The sequence below is a fragment of the Aphelocoma coerulescens genome, chromosome 2 (assembly GCF_041296385.1).
Source record: "Aphelocoma coerulescens isolate FSJ_1873_10779 chromosome 2, UR_Acoe_1.0, whole genome shotgun sequence".
In the NCBI taxonomy this organism is placed as follows: Eukaryota; Metazoa; Chordata; class Aves; order Passeriformes; family Corvidae; genus Aphelocoma; species Aphelocoma coerulescens.
Window position 1 is genome coordinate 60,315,552 of NC_091015.1, and position 16,400 is coordinate 60,331,951.

Below are 16,400 nucleotides of genomic sequence, written 5' to 3' on the forward strand. Positions count from 1 at the left end.
TAGTCACAAAGGGAATTTAGCCAACAGAGGAATGACAGAGTCTCATTGAAACTACTCTCCCACAAAATTGGTATGAGGCAGAGTGTGTAGGAGGCACAGAGAGGATTATCTTCAGGTTGTAGATTGATAGACACCACATGGCCTGATCCTACAGGGCAGTGTCTGTGACAGCCACTTCATACAGACAGACCTTAATGCACTCTCTGCAACGATTTCTTCAGGCCTCTAACACCAGGGAATGATGTCACACAATGCTCTGACACACATTTTATTGAAAGGAGCCTGATTAACTTTTCATGGATGCCGATTAAAGTTTTGCTAGTGGCTTAAATGGAAATAAAAATCCTAAGTTAACAAATCATACAGAGCCATTGAAGTTTTGACTTTATTTCTAACAGTTTTGTGTATATACTGGTGTATCCCTAGTGGGTTCAGGGAACTATTCTTGATTAATGGCCCAAGAAAATTATCATGAGTGGCAAGCATAGTATGAAAGTCAGCATTCTGATAGTTACCCTAGTGGGAACAAAATTTCAATAATATGATATAGTTATGCTTATTAGGTTTATCACCTATTACAAATGCAAGTGAAAGTGCCTACTGCACTCATTTGATTTCAGGAACCACCGAGATACTGGATGAAAGACAGCAACTGAGTTTCATTTTTCACACCTCTCCTCCACAGCCACCAATAGTTCATCCATCCTGAGACGACATCCTAGCTTGTGTGGACAAGAGGATTTTCCGGTGGCTAGATCATTCCCAGCCCAGGACACATCCTTCAGCTTCGTGCTCTTGATTTTTCCGGTGGTAGGTCACTTGTTGTTACTGTGTACTCTGCTTGGGGTCTTCCTCTCCTCCTGCAGAATTGTGTGCGGTCCTGAGCATCCCTGTCCTTAGTCCCCTTCTTTTCTTCTTCTGTCCCAGAATACTCTCATCCACCAGTAAAATTTCACCTCTTGCCTCTGCATTGGTGATTCTTGCACCTTGCCTTCTCTTCCAGACCAGCTTTTGGTCCAGGGCAAAATTCCAGCTTGTCTCTGCAGCTGTTCACTAGCAATCTCAATGGTAAAAATAAAATTCTTATTTTTTCCACCAAGCCCTCATCAACACCACCACCATTATTGTTCCCACTGTTCAGACTAGCATTAGACATCATCTTTATTCCTTGGAGTCACACATTTAGGGAACAGCAATGTCTGATAAGTTGTCATTATTAAGATAATGCCTTTCTTGTCTATGTAAGCGACTAAAATGTGTCATCCTGGCATCCTTTGTTTGGGCCCTCAACTACTGCAGGTTACTTTTCTCTGGCTTTGAAAATGTGCGTTTGCCCTGAGGATGTGCATGCAGAATGCAGCTGCAGACAGTATTTCTTACGCTGTGACACTGTCTGTCTTCACTGCTGTGACAGACTCTTGGCTCCCAATCCTCTGCTGTGAAAAGCATTCACTGCATCTCCTCATTTGTAAAGAGTGCTCAGGCTGGATCCCAATGCTCTGTCTTTCAAATGTAATTTCATATTGAAATAAAGCTCCCAGTAGTGGCTCAGTGAGCTGAGCCACAGCCATGGTCCGGACAGGATTTTCCTCTTTCTGCAGCAAAGTTGGTGCCTTGTTAAGACCCAAGAAGTGGGTCATTCAGATCTCTCCATTGTGTCTTGCCTACTTCTTTAAGCCCTATGGTAGCAGAAAACTTTGCTCTGACGCGGGGTCCTTACCTGTGTACTAAAGTACTACCAGTAATAATCTGGAAAAAAATTAGAAACTTGCTACATCAGCACAGAAATATTCTTTCTTAATAGCCCTACCTAGAAGGGGAGTTGAGGATCACTGTCCAATAACTGTCTACTTAACACATGGCAACAATTACAGCTTGAAAAATAAGACAAAAGTGAAAAGCTACTTTTTCATCCATCTTAAATTCTTCCACACATAATGAGACAGGTGAAAAATGTTTTACTTGGAGGTAGATGTCACTTGTGAAAGCTTTTAGTCACTAATTACAGAGAGGCTTTGCTTTGTAGCATACTTAACATCAATTCTACAGCAAATTCTGGTTTTAAAAAAATAGTTCTTAGATTAATTGATATGTGATTAAGTTGCCTTTTTTTTTCCTAGGATTTTTCTTGGCATTGTAAATCTATTCATTTTAGAAAAGAATTATTTCTAAGGGGGTTGTTTCAAGAAATTCAGAATGTTTTAACAAGTTCAAATTTGATAAATTAAAATATGCTTAAAGAAATATTTATGCACATCACATCAGGCTGGACACTGCTACCGTAGTACATATTGTCAAAATTTAGAATTCTTTAAATGGAAATTTTTTTGTGATAACTTAGAAGTCATGTTTAATTTTAAGCAATTTCCTTGAAATTTTTACCCTCATTGCCCTGTTTGTTCCTCTACAGTTTCTTTGCCGGCAAATAAAATTGAGAGCATTGTTGCTTTTCCCTCTGGAAAACCTGGGCTATATGTTCTAGCTGGCAGAGTTGAATTCAACCCCAGCTTCAGTATTTGCTCTAGTTTCTTCTTGGTTACAAAAATAAAGATTAAGCACTTTGGACAGATTCTGCCCAAGGGATAATGAAGACTTCTGTGGAGATTGTAGTTTTAAGAATGTTTTTTTTTTTTTTCTTTCTTTTGGAAATGCCAGAATGAATGAATGAAAACATAAACCTCCTTTCCTCATACAGAGTGAATTCTTCTTAATGTAGAAAGTCCATGTTGGTGTTTTTTGAATCTTCTTGTCCTCCTTGAAGCAGGTCTGAATTGAGCATATAGCTTTTGCAAAACAATTTTTCAAGGAAGATATAGTTAGGAATCATTAATAGGCTACAGGTATAGTTCTGTTCTGACCACCCATTTTGTTCCATGGAAAACCCGAGGATAATTGGGATGCATGAATTTACAATAGAGACTTGCTTAGATGCCCTCACCTTGTGGTTACCCAGATTTGATCATGGTGAAATAAACAGCGAGATAAGTTACTTCAGTGTGAGTAGGAAAGGAGTTGGAGGACCAACTGGGTCAGGAAATTACTTTTCTCTGCTGGAGCTGAAATGTCATAACTGGCAAGTGCTTGATGACATCTTTCCCTTCCCAAAAGAAATTATTATCCAGTACAGGATTTTAGACAAGGTAGGGCAATAATTTGATTAAACTGGGTAATTCCCATGGAAGTGAGGTGGGAAAATCTCAAAATAGATATGACTGTTTTCAGGGGAATATAGTGAAGCTATGCAAAAAATAGTTTAGTCTGATGATTTCTTTTACATCTCCTTTTCTGCTCCAGAGCAGCAAAAGCCTTGTCTGATATTTCTGGCATCGTTAAAATTCCTTAGACCTCCCTGTAACAGAGAGCTGGAAACTTTTTCTTGTCCTAGAAATGGATTTTTCAAAACTCTCTGGTCAGTCTTGCATCAGTCCGTAACTTTGCATGACCTAATAATAAAGGAGAGGGAAAAAATAACAAGTTTATATTTTATATGAGGTAATGTTGCCTCTATGCACAGCCCACAAGCTGTGGTTTCTTCATTCTGCTCTAAGGGGCTTTGCAATGAAGCCATTCTTGAAGGCCACAATATTTAGTTTGCTCTTCCTAGGTAACAGTTTCCGAGGTATTTTGGCGATGAGGTGAAACTGCAGAATCAGGCTGTTCTGCTGTGCTACCTTTATCACTGTAAACCTGTTCTCTAAAGGTACTTAATAGTCTGAGGTATTGATTTAAGCTTCCTGATTAGCAGTCTGATATAAAACAGCGGGATTATAAATCTTGCGTAATATTTGAACAGGGAGATAAACACTGAAGCTTCCAGATAACAATACTTGCCTTTCTGAAGGAAATGCTGCTGTGGTAGAGTAAGCTTTACACATTTTAGAGCATATTTCCAAAATATTGGTCGCATATATTTAAGTATATGGTGTTTCATTTTGATGTCTGGAATAAAATTGTGAAAATTAATTTATCAGTCTCAGATATTAAGTGAAAATCTATTCATTTCTTTCAGTAAGCAGCTCTTTGGGCTGATATCTGTAGTTCTGGTATAAGTCATTGCCATTAAAAAGTCATAATTTACCAATAGCTATAAAATGCAGAGATATCTACAATTCTTTCCTTAACACTTTGAGAATACAAACTGCATTAACTCAGATGCTGAGAGACAGCAGCTACTGGTGCATTTTGACTTTTTTTAATGAGACTCGCTGCAAGTCTTAAATGTCCTCTGTTCTTTCCACAAGTTCACTGAAAAAAAAAAAAACAGAAACAAAACAAAAAAAATCACACAAACCAAAAGAAAACCTAGCTACAAGTGCAATTTCTAAGGCTATTAATTTCTATTTGATGTTTACTGAGGCATATTCCAGTGCTTGGGAATGTATATAATCTAACAACATACACTATTTCAGCAGAATTAAAAATAATTCCAGAGAAAGACAATAATTTTGCTGAGAACCTGCCTGTATGAACACACTTCTTATGGCACCTTTTGACAAATTTAACCCTTCTGTGTTAAGTTTCGCCTAAAGGTACAACATCCGAAAATTACTTGGATAGCTGTTGGGAGCACATTTTAGAAGGCTTCTCCTCCTGCTATATCTCCTAGTGCCAGGTGATCCTGGGGTGAAATTCCTTGTCTAAATTTATCTATGTCCAGGTCGTTGGCATTTACTCTTTCACAAACATAATCATTCAGCTTCAATGGCTCCTTCCCCTTCCCTTCAGACAGAAAGGTCTGTCTGACTTTTCTTCTATACCCTTTCAGAAAGGAAAGCTGCGAATTGATGGTTCCAAAAACCAGAAAGAACCCTTTCTCATATGAATTATGGGATAGTTACAGACAATACAAACTAATACAATTAGTAAGTCCTGTGGGAAGACAAGATAGATGTTCTGCCTTGTGCATCATCCAGAAAAAGACAAACACCCTCCTCCCCAAAAACCCCAAAGCCACCTTACAGTTTAATTGCAGTTTCAGAATTATGACTGCAGTTAAGTGACATGTAGATGGTAAGACATCACAGATAGATATTTTTTTTATGTCAAGTTGAGCATGATGTTTTGACACCTGGAAAATCAAGTTATGACTTACAAACTGAGCAAATGTCATGTGTAAGTCATGGGAAGGGAATAAACATAGATGACTGAAATGTCATTTTCCTGAGTAATTTTTATGGCAAGGGCCACATTTAAATGCAAAGGTTTAGTCCAATGATTAACCCAGGAACAAGATGCTGCTGGTATATTAATTGACCTAATAAAGTATTCTACCTTAGGCAGCCTTTGTCTACATCCATTACATTACAGAACAACCAGTCAGTCAGAGTAGTTATAATTCACACACACAAAAACTGTGTTAAAATAATGGATGTGATGTGTCAGCCTATATAAACTGCCAAAATGAAGCCAAGAAATCCACCCATGAGTCAATAATACTCTGAAATGTAGGGCTCAAGATTTAATCACCCCATTCTTGATTCATTCTGGTTTACCTGCATCACAGTAATGAATGTTGCACAAGCAAATGATGCTTCCTTGGTTGCTTCAGGATGATAATTAAAGCCCCAGAGCTTCCCTTTTCAAAAGGTTCTTTTCTACTTGATGAGTTCTTTTACTAATATTAGTTTAAATGTTATTTTCACAAATCCTGTGTCAGACTTGTTTCTCAGAACAGGTCACTAGAAAAATATTTTATAAGGTCTTATGATTTTTTAGGGTCAGTGCAACCCTTCTCAGGGTTAAGCAAAACTCCAGATAACTTACACTAAGGGTCCCTGAACATCTTGAACTCTTCATAAGGAATTCATTGATAGGTAAGTGGTGGCATACTTGCCTTATATTAAACTTAGTTTACAGTATTCTGATTTGATTGGACAGCTGGTCTCCTTGAAAGGTATCTGATATCTGCTTAAGAGCACAGCAAAACCCATCTCCCTATCTATTCTTACACTTCAGGGAGGTAAATTTTACCATCATGGAGTGGGGGAAATGTAATGATGACTGCAATGTTTAAAATGCAATCAGGAATCTCAAGGCAAGCTGGCCAAATTGAACATGGAAAGCTTTAGAAGAATACAACCTAGGAGAGTAGCTAGGGTGAAAATGTTAGCTTTCCCTCTTTGGCATATAAAATGGTGAAGTGTTTTCCTAAATTATTGTTGTTTTTTAATTCTCATCCTACAGCCAAATAAACATATGATAAATCTCTATTTCCTTCCACTCTTTCACGGATACGAGGGTAGTCTGGTAGGAAAGCAGGACACCTCACTAAAGTAAAAGTGAAAACGCTTCAATTTAATTGTACTATTTAGTCTTTGGTAGTCAGACCTAGAAAGAGTGTCTGCCTTCCCTGAAGGAGGAAGGTCAAAAGAAGTGGTTTTCTTATTTGAATTTTCACACAGGTTTTGCATTCTGATTTGAAGTTTCACAAATATCTTTGTGAATGACCTGAACTGTCAAGAGGTCCTCATGGGAAAATCTGGCACCCCCAAATATATTGCTAAAATACAATATCTGGTTTAGATTTGCTCCTTAGAATCTCATAACACTTGTGGGTTAAGTCAAAGGGGCATCCTTCAGATTCCCAACTCCAGGGGTTACTCCAAATATTTTAGTCTAGTTACAAATTTTCAGCATCTCCCTGTTCTGGGCTCTGAAAATGCAAATATCTTACTTGTTTTTAATGCAGCAGAATAACTAGCATGTGCAAGATGTATTGTTTCTCTGTTTCACAATTAGACTTTTAAATCTTGTTCTGATTGGGAGTTAATGCTTATGAACTAAGGATTCATCTATTCCTAGTTACACCTGCTCCCTCATCTCATGACAAAAAGCTTAATGTTTTATTATGATCTTTTCCTTCTCATCTGAGGAACATAATAACCTCCAATCTCTTGCTTCCAACATGGTTATAAATTTCCTGACTTGCAGTCCACATTGCCAGGGACATTCATTAAGTGTACGTGTTAAACATCAAGTGAGGCTGAACAGCTCTGAGAGCTTTTCTCTAGTTTGGAGCTCGATTCGTATTTTATGTTGAAGGAAAAATTTTATTGTAGAAATCTTCTAGATCAAAAGCAGCATGGCCAGCAGGTCAAGGGAGGTGATTCTCCCCCTCTACTCTGCTTTTATGAGACCCCACCTGGAGTGCTGCCTCCTGCTTTGGGCACCCCAGGCATGAGAAGGACACTGAGGCTGTTGGTGTGAGTCCAGAAGAGGACACAAAAATTATCAGAAGGATGGAACAACTCTCCTGTGAAGACAGGCTGAGTTGGTGTTGTTTGGTCTGGAGAAGCGAAGGCTCAGGGGAGCCTTTATACAGCCTTTTAGTACCTAAAGAGGGCCTCCTGGAAAGCCGAACAGCTTCTTTTCACTAGGGCATGTTGTGATAGGACAAGGCAAAATTGCTTTAAACTGACAGAGATTAGGTTTAGATTAGATATCAGGAAGAAATATTTTACTGTGAGGGTGGTGAGGCACTGGAACAGGTTGCACAGAGAAGTTGTGGATGCCCCATCCCTGGAAGTGCTCAAGGCCAGGCTGGGTGGGAGTTTGAGCATCCTGGTCTAGTGGATGGCATCTCTGCACACAGCAGGGAGTTAGAGCTAGATGATCTCGAAAGTCTCTCCTACCCACACCATTTTATGATTCCATGGTCTTCACAGCTCTTCTTCTTCTGAGGTTTTTAAAGGTCATCCCCCTCAGAAAACTTCTGACACACAAGTGTCATATTTCAGTGCAACAGTAATACAGAATACAGACAAACCTACTACTGGTTCAAGTCCTTTTTTGTTCTGAAGGCAAGGAGAGAGGGAGGACATTTAACTTTTCTCTCCACCCAGAAGATGATCACAGTTTTGAAAGTGGCTTGGTGAGAGGAGGTGTCAAAATGCCCAGTGAGAAACCAGTTTAGTCATTCCATTACGATTATCACAAAACCACAGCTATGATAGAATGATTGTGATTCTTTTATATTACAACATATACAAACAGAAAATAATCAGTAATGCAGGGATTCAATTATTTAAGGAATAATCACTTACCCTATAGTTTATGTCACTCTCCAGAACTGCAAAAACTTGGTCAGTTATGAAATAACCTGATCTGAATGTTGTGGTTTCAAACTGGGCACCTTGACTAAATTAAATAATTTAAAAATCATTAATACCTTTTTTAGAATTTGAATGGTTTCTAGAAAATAATCTCTACTTAGAAAGTGTATTCTATGTGTTAAACAATAGCTTTTGGAGTTTGTAACAATTTTCTTCTAAAATAATCAAGAAACTAATATATTAAGCAATTGCATTTGATATTTCCTTGAGTTTTCTTCCTTTGCAAGGATGTAAAGTGTCACTTACCTTTTAATCCAAAAATCTAATACATACTCAAATTCCCTTTTGGATCTAATAGAAAGTTTTGATCAATCTTTTTTAATAAAAAAACATAGATTGCCTTTGTATTTGTATTTCTTATAAAAACAAACAAACAAATTAGAAAAAAAAACAAAAACAAAAACAAACAAACAAACAAAAACCTCCTGACAAAAGACCTACATCAAAACTTGCCCAACAATGTTTTTATACTTTTATTTTGCCCAGGAGCATGGGTACAAGGGAATGAAGGCACTAAAAGGTTGAGAGCTCAAATGAATTCATCTCTCCTCTAGTATGCTGGTTCAGTCATAATTACATTTACAAGCCATGAATCCTCTTGAAATTTCTTCAGGACGAAGGTCAGAGAGATGGAAGGAAAGGAAGAGCAATCAGCTTCCTAACAGGGCATCACAATCCCTGGGCCTGAGAGGAGGTCCAGCACTCTGAAGTCTGTTACCTCCCTTATTCTGATGTCTTCTGATCTTTTTACTTAATATTCGAATTGCACTATTCCCAGAGGCCTTGGCTGTGCTCTCAGTATAAACATGAGTTGGTCCTAGATCTGTGTGACTATATTTTTTTGTTTAGATTTTGGGGATTAATTCTGCTGTTTGTTTTTATGGTTAAGCTTATTAAAGAAAAATTTTCCACAAGGTACCTGATAGAATTATAGCAGTTTGCCATTGCTGGGTTTCTGCCATCATATATCATACTGTAGAGCTCCAAACTTCACAGAGAAAAATAGAGACCATTTATTTAGTCACCTCATAAGACAATTCTGCTGCCATAGGCAGCAGCACTAATCTTAAATTTGCTGACACCAAACTGTGGTTGATTCTGTCCTCACCCTTTCCTTCCCTTACCAATGCTGCTATCATTCTCCTTCCCTGTTTTCCTAACTCTGTGCCCTCCCCTTTCCACCTCTAGAGCTCATTAGACCTTCTGTGAGCCACTTTGACTCACTGTTGTAACAGAAAATGTTCAATTCTCTTTCTTTCCCCTGAAGTTAGTGAATTAAAGAGGCTGTCAAAGAGGATAAAGTGAGCACCAGCACGGACAACATGTGGGAGTGGGAAAGGGGTAAAGGACATCCCCTTTTGGCAGTGGTTATCTGTTAATTCTCATCGTATTTCAGGACACCATGTCCCAGAAGATGGTCAGGACACTCTAGTATCACTTTTGATGCTTGCAAATTACTGAATAACTCTTTTGGATAGTAGACATCCTCTTCCATGCCAGGGTTTCCCTGGTAGCAAAATCAGTTGTACTTTCTCTTGCCTTCAGCACTCATTCCCATGACATTGCCTGCCAGAATATATTATGCCTTTCACTGCTGCCATTTCACATATTTGTACAGTGGAATTGCAACCAGATCAGCAAGAAGAAAAGTGTAGGATAAAAAAGGCAGGGGTTTTATCAGTTCTTTTTAAAAAAATTCTGCTCAAGCCTACAAACACTTTGCGAAACTCTTGGAATTGTAGTGACTTGCCAAAGAGCCAGAGGTGAGCAAGAATGCGCTACTCAAGAAAGAAAATGCAAATGTTCATTTAAGGAAGCTCACAAGTATCTTGGAAGGGAAAATGAAATCTAATCCCAGAAAGCAAGGGATGTGAATTTATCTTAATTTCTTCCCATCTAGCCCCTACCACCCCCAAACCCCCCCCCCAAAAAAAAAAAAAAAAAAAAAAAAAAAAAAAAAAAAAAGAAGCAGGGAGAAATTATGCTATTTCATTACCATATTTGCTATAAAACCTTAAGTGAGATTCATTTTACAAGAGGAAGGAAACAGGAGGTGTAATTTAAGAAAAGACATGTTGGAAGATTAGGTATAGTTTATATTTCAGCAGAGAAGGAAAAAGGATATTGGAGAGATGGTTCTGAAGAAACGCAAACATATTTCAATTTAAAAAAATGAGTGATTTGAATCAACATTGCTTGCTAATCTAACATGGAGAAAGGAAATCTAAATTGCTCTAAAATTCTGTAAGAGCTAAAATCCTACTTTATTCATAATTCATATATCTAAGTGTACTCTGCAAATGCCTGCTGTGTACTGATGCAGTGTGTTCCATTCACCTAGAAGAAGATTTTGCACTGGAAGTTGCTTGGTTGAGGAAGTAGACTTCATAGTACACAAAATCCTTTATCAAGCAAACAAATATCTTTAAAAAATAATTAAAATACAAGTGAGATTTTTCTTTAGGCAACTTTCCCCAAACTGTCTTAGTCCTAGAGTCGTAACAGGCATATTTACTATGCCATATATCACTGACAGCTAAATTCAGAATGAGCTGTAATTCAATATTGGCAGCAGTGGTAAATTGGCTACAGTCTACTGAAGCTTTCTATTTTTTGCCCATATAATTTCTAGCTATCTTAGGGCACAGCTCTGTTGGAACCGCAGATAGGACTCAACGCTTATATTCAGCTTCTTCAGTTTCTAGGTTATTTCATATTAAATGTCATTCTAAATGCATCCTAAATAGTGATATGCCTGAAACTTGTGAATCTGAGTCCAAATTTAGATGTGATTATATACTACATGTTGTTAGATTGAGTTCAGCTGGCTGAGGTAACTGCCAGACCAAACCAAAGGAGAATAACCTCCAAGACATGCCTGCAATGCTGTAGTAGCAGTGAAGAAAGAGGGATTGGCAGCATTGGATGGTGACAGGAACTTCTGCTAAAGATGGCAAAGGAATACTGTTAGAGCTTGCAGGACTCCCTTTCTAAAACTGCCAGTAAGATTTAGGTCCCTACTGTGGGCAGGGGTAACATGCCCGTGAGAGCAGCAAGGATATATATTTTTCTACAACACCTGATTAAGGTTGGGCTTTAGGCTTTGGCAAGGATCCCACAGGAGAAAACACCCCAAACAGTGCAACCCTGCCTTACCTGCTGCCCTAACCAAGCCCCCGTCTCTCAACGGTGCCACTTGAGTTTGCCTGGGGATGAAGTGAAGTCACCAGGGTTATTACCTTCAGTGGATGTCATCCCCTCTCCAAACTTCCTATCAGGTGGTTCCTCTGCTATGTTCTGAGTGCTAGTGGTGCCCAGCAGTGAATTCAGGCCAGGAATGGAAAGATTCAAGAGCAGTAAGCTGGAAATCTTCTCCAAATTTATGGAAGGCTTAACCATTCCTGCTGGGATCTGGATTTTAATTCCCAGGAATCTGGAGGAAAATTTTATCCCTGCTTCAGCTCCATTTTTTCTCTGGATGGCTAAAAACAGAGATGTATTTATCCCTAAATGTTTTGAACCTTTACTTTAAAGCCAAAAATGACCCTTCTAGCACACAGAATAGGTAGAAAACATACTCTGTTCTCTTTCATTTTCCTCCCACACTTCTGCTCTTCTCATCTCCATTTTTCCTTCGGTCTCATTTATTTTTTTCCATACTATTAAGCTGTAAGTAGTTGAAGCAATGACAATGATATAAGGCTGCTTCTTGCTGTATCCTCCATCCTTTACATGGGTGGATGGGTCCCTGTAATTGCAGCTAGTTTTAATCAATTTCTCTCAAATACGTACTAGTTGTCCTTTTTTCCCCAAATATTCTGAACTTTAAAAATACCTATTACCTATTTAAAATTAACACAAGCTTTGAATGCACACAAGTCCCTGTAACTTTTCATTTTTAATTTGAATCTATTCTCCCTAGAGGAGTCTAGAATTCTTTATGAATTTATCAGTGTTGACAAAAAAAAAAAAAAAAACAACAAACAAATGCCCTTATATATCCTAGATTCTCCTCTAGGGAAAACTGTTGAGAGTTTACACTTGAAAAACAGCATTGTTCATTAAGTTAAGTTGTTCTGGATCGTAAGAAATGTTCTACCATTCAGTAAAGGTCTAATTTAATGCGCATTGAATACCAAAGAAATAATCTCATTTATTTCTGTAGGCACTAAAACAGGCTGCTCTTGCAAATCATTTTGATTCACATAGTAGCATTCCTCAAATCCAGAAATAGGTTGAGCATCAGTATCCACAGAAGCAGGGTGAGGATGAGTTCTGTTGCACAGATGAAGCAGAAACAATCTTGTCATCATTAGGCAGAAGTGACTTGTGATTATTTGTAAGGGTAGTTCAGGGAACTGCAACACAGTGAAACCAATGGGCAGACAACTGATGTATAGGAGGGTCAGCAAATACGACAGAAAAGGTGGAGTTAGAATTTGCTTATGTTTTATAGAAAAGAATTAAACCTTTTTCTGTGATTGCTAAGTTTGTTTCTCTCCCTGAGTGCCAGTGATTTTGCTAGAGTAGGTTTTTTGCTGCTCTGTCAGGTACTGTGTGTACTGAATTGTACTGAACAGGTGAGGAAGATCTTTGATCACAGTTTTCAGTGATAAGACTAATTAGGAAAATAAGTCGAACCAAGGCTAAAGCTCACAAGCCAACCAACCGATGACCAAAGAATAAGAGTTGGAGACTGGGGATCATTTATCCATTTTTTAAAAGTAAAAAATTAAAAAACCCAAACAAACCAGCAGCTGTTGTGACTGAAATAATGGAATAAAGATACAGTAACTGAGTACAGGCATCCCAAAGGAGGTGTTCTTCTTCACTGATCATATGGTTGAAGCTACTCTTTTGTGTGGCATCCTGCAGAAGTATTGAAAGAAATTATTGTTTAGGGCTACAGCTGGAGGCGAGGGGGAAATATGTGATTTAAAGACAAAATACAGGAGGGGAGATGTGGACAGTTCAAGAAGTACGGAAATTTGCTGATCTGAAGGGCCCGAATTGTAGATCACCAATGGATCTGTAAAGCATACACTTGTAGGACATTATGTCCGAAGGTGGAAAACCATCATTCTGTCCTGGAGGAAGAGTGGGCAGAAATGAAGGTACAACAGCAAAGAGAAGGAGCAGAGAGCTGCTTCAACAAAACTATATGTTAAAAGAGGCCTGCCACCAGAAGCGCTCCGGAGAAAAGGCATGATAGTGCCTATGAAACAGAAATTGATAAGGAGTAAGAGGTGAAATATTGTGATTATCCTGCATCCTGGGATGACTGGATACAGCTTTGAATGACTTGTGGTACTTCCATGGCATCACACCACTTCAGTTTTGCATCTCTGAGAAATTACACCTGAGCTCTGCAGAGAAGCTGACAAGGAAATTGATGGTGGCTGGTCATTAGGAGTCGGATGAAAAGCCTCAGTGTGCACACACAACGTTTTACATCCATTTCTACTGTCATGTGCATGAGAGATCCTTTCATAGTGCAGCAGATGAACTTACCTTTCCTCCCCAGCACAGCTTTGGCAGCTCTCCTGCAGCAGGAATTCGTCACTTAAATCTCAATCTTTATAATTCTCTTTTTCCTGCTGCTCTCATAAATGAAACTGGGATAGAAGTACGGGTAGATAACAGGAAAGAAATGTGGTGTCAGCCTTCAAAAAGAGAAAGATCGTAGTAATTACTGTCAGGAAAGTCTAGCTTCAGTCCCTTTTAAAATACTGGAATGAATAACAGTTTCTAACCATTTGGAAGATAGCAGAGGCATCAGGAATAAGCACAACTTACAAAAACAAACTGTAGCTGTTTCTTTTTGACAGAATTTCCAAATGAGAAGACTGTGACAGATCCAATGTAGGGATTTTCTGCCTGTAATAACTTCATGAGAGAAGTTATATTTACAATTAATTCTTAAAATGAAGTGCAATACCACAGAGTAAAGATGGAGGTGACACAAGAGATAAATGTCTAGGGGGACTGGTGTTGGGCACCTGAGACATACTTACCATGTTCTCTGAGGAGAGCTTCAGTGTTTGAGAATGGCTTTATGGTTGGTAAAGCTCTACTCAGACTGAGCGTGGGGCCCTGGAATAGCCTTTTGTTTAACCTGCTCGAAATGCATGTCTGAGGTTCTTCTTCCCCCCTTGCTCTACCAATTAGATACTGGTACAAATGGTAGGTCTTTGTTACCATTGCCTGCTTCCCTATGTTCATGTCATTTCCTCCTAGAAAGCCTCTCATTCTCATCCAGGAAGTCATATCATACCAAGAAGACAAACAGAAAGAATGTATGATATTTATCATTCATTGCCTGCCCTGCCTTAGCAATGTTCTTCACAGGGGAAAAAAAAAAAACACATGGAAGTTTGATTTCTTTTCAGATAATGTTAATTTGGAAGGAGTAGCAATACAGATGATCACAGAAAGATGGTGAAAGAAAGATTCTTAGAGGTATAAGAATAAAAAAATCACGAGAGAGGATCAAACATTGCCACCTAATAATTTATGTGGAGAGGAATGACAGCTATTGAGAAGAGTTATATGGAGGCACTCTCAAGGGTTTAGAAACAGAAAAGATTAAATTAAGGAAGGGCAAAATTTGGGCTGAATATCAGAAGAGTTTTCCTACTAGGGAGATTTAGTGGATGCTGCAAAGAAATGGTCTAAATTCACCACTTTTTAAGGTAAAAGCAGCTTAAAGTGTTATTTAGAAAATATAAGCAGATGGGGAGATTTGGCTGCATGTCTGCAATTTATGAGGTCTGATACCCAAAAGAATTATTTGGAGAAATTTGAAGTTCATAACAACCTCCCTTTGTCTGTACAGCATGATGGAGTAAGTACCCCTACACTTCTTTTGGTGTAACACATTTGAAGTGTTTTTGGAAAAAAAATTGTTAACAGGTCTCCTTTACCTGTACAATTATTTATACTTTGTTTTACAGCAGCATCTTGCAGTTCTACTTCACATTAGATCCCACTGAGCTAAGTGCTGTCAAGAAATACAATAAAAGCTATTTCTTTATCCCAGAGCTCTAATAATCTAAACGTAACAGATACCTCAACTAGCAAGTTTTACAAATGTTTGGGTATGGAACCAAGGACAGAGTAGGTAACACCACCACAATGAAAAAATAGCATAAGCTAATGGTTTTGCAAGTTGTTGATTTTGTTTGTGCTATGAGCTCTTTAAAAATTGTATGTCTACTTCTATGTTGAAAAAAATTTCGATATTCATCTGTCACTGGAAGTGCATATTACAGCCAGAATGTGACTGAGACCAAGTCAGATATATCTCATGTAAAGAATATGTACAAGGCTCTGCATCTGTGAGCTGTATCAAAAAATGTTTGAGCATCCTCATGCCATGAGTTGTGAACACAAAAACATAGGTGCCCTAACCAATCTTCTGCCTTCACTTTTGAAATGCAGGGCAGCACGTAAAGAGTGTGACTGTGATCCCTTCTGCACCCAGAAAATCCTGATAAACATTCATTTCTGTATGACCACACCTGTCTGAAGGCAGGGTTGTGCTGCACAGTTCACAAGTGTGGGGACAGGGCTCTACAACTCACCTTACACCTATAACTTCTTTTGTATTTTTGTAGATGTTGCTTTTTTACAAGGTGTTTTCAGATTCAAAATAAAAAGGAGCAGTGTTAGTGTTTTTTTCACTACTTTTCTACTCATGTTCATACTCATATATACTGTGATCTGAGCCATGAAGTTACCATAATTCTAGGGGATTTCCAGAGAATTGTTCTAAATTAATACTCTTGGTATTTCAGGTCAGATCTGGTTCCATGCATGTGCATGTTGTTTTAAAGATCCTAAAGCAATCAATTACCCCACTTTTTCTGTTTTCAAATTCTATGTTCTGCAGTTTAACTGCAATGACAGTGTATTCATATAAAGTTTCTCCTTTTCCCAATACTCACCAATAATGTAAACTTCAGCACAAAGGGCTGTGAGTGGGAGCTGTGAGAGCTGTGAGTTCTTCTCTCCCTGAGAAGAAAAATAAACCCTCTGTTTCTATATGCAAGAGGTAACACATGCTGGAACATGAGTGAATATAACATGAAGGTATTCCTTCAGGTTATTTTACTTGATGCAGTTTGACACCATCCTGTAAATGATATTCCCTTTGTTCGTATTGTTCTCAGTATTCACTGGCAACAAAAAGGAGTATTTTTCAAGCTTGACAGAAAGGGACCTTAGGTCTGCACTCCTTTTGCTCTTTTTCAGGACAGTGTCATTTGATATTTCCTCCAAACAGAGTGC

The 16,400-nt window shown here is 38.4% G+C and overlaps 1 long non-coding RNA gene across 1 annotated transcript; it reads right to left on the bottom strand.

Moving 5' to 3' along the window:
- Nucleotides 1–10,396: 10,396 nt before the first annotated feature.
- Nucleotides 10,397–16,123, bottom strand: LOC138105757 (uncharacterized). Its single transcript, XR_011148665.1, has 4 exons — nucleotides 16,058–16,123; nucleotides 13,623–13,774; nucleotides 12,901–12,980; nucleotides 10,397–10,466 (listed from the first exon to the last, which is right to left on the bottom strand). It is a non-coding gene; the product is annotated as an uncharacterized lncRNA (long non-coding RNA).
- Between the last annotated feature and the right edge of the window lie 277 nt (nucleotides 16,124–16,400).